The sequence below is a fragment of the Hyaena hyaena genome, unplaced genomic scaffold (assembly GCF_003009895.1).
Source record: "Hyaena hyaena isolate Hyena2069 unplaced genomic scaffold, ASM300989v1 scaffold_1668, whole genome shotgun sequence".
Taxonomy (NCBI): Eukaryota; Metazoa; Chordata; class Mammalia; order Carnivora; family Hyaenidae; genus Hyaena; species Hyaena hyaena.
The window spans coordinates 216707-220327 of NW_024082281.1; positions in this window are offsets into that span (position 1 = coordinate 216707).

The following is a 3621-nucleotide window of genomic DNA, read 5'->3' on the forward strand; positions in this document are numbered from 1 at the left end:
TAATAAAATACGTGGGCACACACACACACAGAAGCTTCTTTTCTTTTTCTTTCTATAAGTCATCATCATCATCATCATCTCTGTCTCTCTCTCTCTCTCCCTCTCTCTCAAATCCGACTTTGTTCTATAAGAAACAGCCCACTTTCAAGATTAATAAGCGTAAAAATGACCTCATCATTATAAAGAACACATTTGTTTCATTCAGCAGTAGCTTACTCAGTAACGACTAGGCACAGAGAAACCAGGAGAGCTTTCTCCAAATAGACAGTAAGCTAATTAGGATCACTCTTTAACAGGTAGTCTTTATAACAACCGGCAGGCTCAATCTGGCCTCTCAAAAACACTTTAAAAACAGCCGAGCATTCACCACGGCTGGAGGTGGGCACCCCTGCTTGCCTCTTTCCAGATTTCAAGAAGGGGTTTTCTCAGGAGGAAGCAAGGAAGAAACAGCAAGCCAGTGGAAGTTACGAGAAATCCTTTTAGAGAGAGCCTACCAAAAGTATCTTGAACAAAATGGCTCATATATCAGGAGAAAAATGGCAGGAAATAACTCAAAGGAAGAGAGCATAACCTTTGCCATTCAAGGGCCAAAGAACGGCAGTCAAGACTTCACCTCTCTGATCCTCCCAACCTTAGTCATTTTGTCAGGTTAAGTGAATGCTCTCCATATAGAGCCGGAGAGTGAAGTAACGCCCCCATTCTGCTAATGTTTTAATTGTAGTATTTTATTTCAAGAAGTTTTGTTTTTCCACCATTTTCTTCTCTTTCTTTCTTTCTTTCTTTCTTTCTTTCTTTCTTTCTTTCTTTCTTTCTTCTTTCTTTCTCTTTCTTTCTTTCCTTCCTTCCTTCCTTCTTTTTGATTTCTAACTTCTTTTTAATTTTTCTACTTACCAGCATTCAGCTCAGACACAAAATTATTATTACAGACATGAGAGGAATAAAAGTTTTACCGTATTCTTTAACTGTTTTCATTGTTTCACTGTGTGCTTGTTGGTATTCACAAGAGTTAGTGTAGCTTCCTTAAAATATAAAATTACCAGAGGATAGTCAAAGGTCACTGAGGTTCATCATTTACATGCACAATTCTCTCATTTAGAAAATTTCATTGAACATCTGCTCTGTAAACAGGCTTAGCAGACTGGAGTCACTCCTTCCCATAATTTCAAGTAGACTCATATAGAAGCCATGTGAAACCACAAATCAAGACCATTTCAACAGCATAGGAAGAATGTCACAACTCCATTACATTAAGCAGTTTGAGTATCCAAAAGACGGCCATACTGTCATGAAACACTCCCTCGGCTGTTGCTTCAGTCTGCGTCTACTTCCTCCCCTGAGTTTAGGTTTTGTTTTCTCTCTTGATTCCTTGTTCTGCGGCTCTATTACACACAGATGGAGAAAACATTTGCCCACACACAGTAATTTGAGGGGTGCCAGGCACTGCACGCTGCTGCAATAGCCACTCTTCCTCTCCTGGGGCCTGATACAAAGTGTCTGAAATTCCACAATTAGATGTCCTGTCCTGTAGACTTTGAAGGCTTTCTAACCTTCAGGAATCACCTAATTAAATTTTAATACCCTTAAGTATAAACACCTTAACCGAAACAGCTAATACCTTGTTGGAGATTAGTTGGCGAGTAGCGTTAAAGAAATTTAGCTTTGGGATAATCGTAGCAATAACATTAACATTACTGAGACCCTGATCCGTACCACTCACTACTCTAACTTCTTCACATGGTTGAACTTATTTCAGCACAACAGCCCTTAGTAAGAGAGACAATTAGGCACAGACAGGGTAAGTCACACAGCTGCGAAGAACTGAACCACTAATCACACCCATACATTCTGGCCCCAAATTTGACATTTACAATGAAACAATTCAACTCCACCATTTAACTCAGATCCACAATTAAAAAGGGAGGGGGTGCCATTTGAAGGAAAGAACTCTTAAAAGTGATGCTCCAACATCTCACTGCTTTCTTCAACCTCTGCTGAAGGCCTATAGCATGACTACAACACCTCTTAAACAGTGACCACATATCAACAATCACTGTCTATTCCTGTCTCCAGACATTTCTCCAGCAACTCATACAGCATTTTGCTTATTTGACCCTACTTTACTGTAGCCTTTGCCTGAGAAGTTATGTATCTACTCTCATTAAAATGCAAACACATGTTTGGATAGGGGTTGGACAATGATGAAAAAGGCATCTGCTGCTGAGTATGTGGTTTCCTCATGAAATGTTTGTCTCCTTCACCCCAAGCTATAACTGAGGTCTAAACTTTCATATGCCTGTGCTCAGTTATTGGGTAAATTCCACAAACCAATAGGTGGAAAGCAGTACACACATATATGACCAAATGAATAAAAGCCTATGTATATGAATACTTAAATGCTGGGTAAGAATCACAAGCGGGATGCTGGATTTGGTAAAGCAAGAGCAGTGGAGAAAGACATCCTTAGATATCATGTATAATCTGTTCTCTCAAAGGGAAAAAAAATGATTTTGTCAAAACAAAAACAATTCATTCTTCATAAGATTATTGTGAAGAATAAATGAGTGGTAGATTGGCTTAATTTTGATATACAAGGTAAGTACTCATCATATGGTGGAAAAACAATAAATATTTATTGATATATTTGAATTTATTTTCATTGATTTTGCCTGGTACAAGTGGTCAATTTAAATTTGTAACTTCACTTATTTTTTTATCTCAGATAAGTTTGTTTTCTATATTTAAGATCAGTATTTTTTATGTCATCTTATTTCTGAAAAACAAATAATTGAGTATACATCTTATATATTTTCCTTTGCTTCCAAATCACTCACCTTAACCATGTTATGGGTTGCTTTTGCTTTCTTCTATATTGAGGAAGAGCTTTTAAACTTCGCCTTTATACCACTAACTCAAATTTCTACAAGACTGATCAAGGAAAAAAGGAAGAATATCTTAACTAGAAAAATGCGGAATGAAAGTAGAGACATTACAACTGACCTTACAGAAATAAACAGAGTGAGTGAATGTTATGAACAACTGTATGGTAACATATTAGATCATCTAGGTGAAATGACAAATTCTTTTAAAAAATACTACTACTGAAACTAGCACAAGAAGAAATTTTTTAAAAATCTGAATAGACTTGTAACAAGTAAACAGAATAGTAATTAAAAAAATCCAACAATGAAAAATCCAGGACCAGATGGCTTTTGCTGGTAAATTCCACCATATGCTTTAAAATAACTTACATATATACTTCACATCTTCTTAAAAAAATAAAGAGGAAATACTTCTCAACTCATTTTATGAAGCCAATATTGCTCTAGTAATATTGACAAAGTTAACAAAAGGAAAGAAAACTGGATACTACTATTCCCTATAAATACATATGTAGAAATTCTCAACAATATACTACCAAACTGTATCTAACCATACATAAAAAGGATTTATATACCATGACCAAGTAGGATTTACTCTAGTAATACAAGGTTTATTCAAGGTATGAGAATCAGTCCATACACCTTGTTACTAGAAAAAAGGACAACACCCAATAAATGATCAGATCATCACAATAGATGTGAAAAAAAATTAAACACAATCCAACACTCTTTCATAATAGAA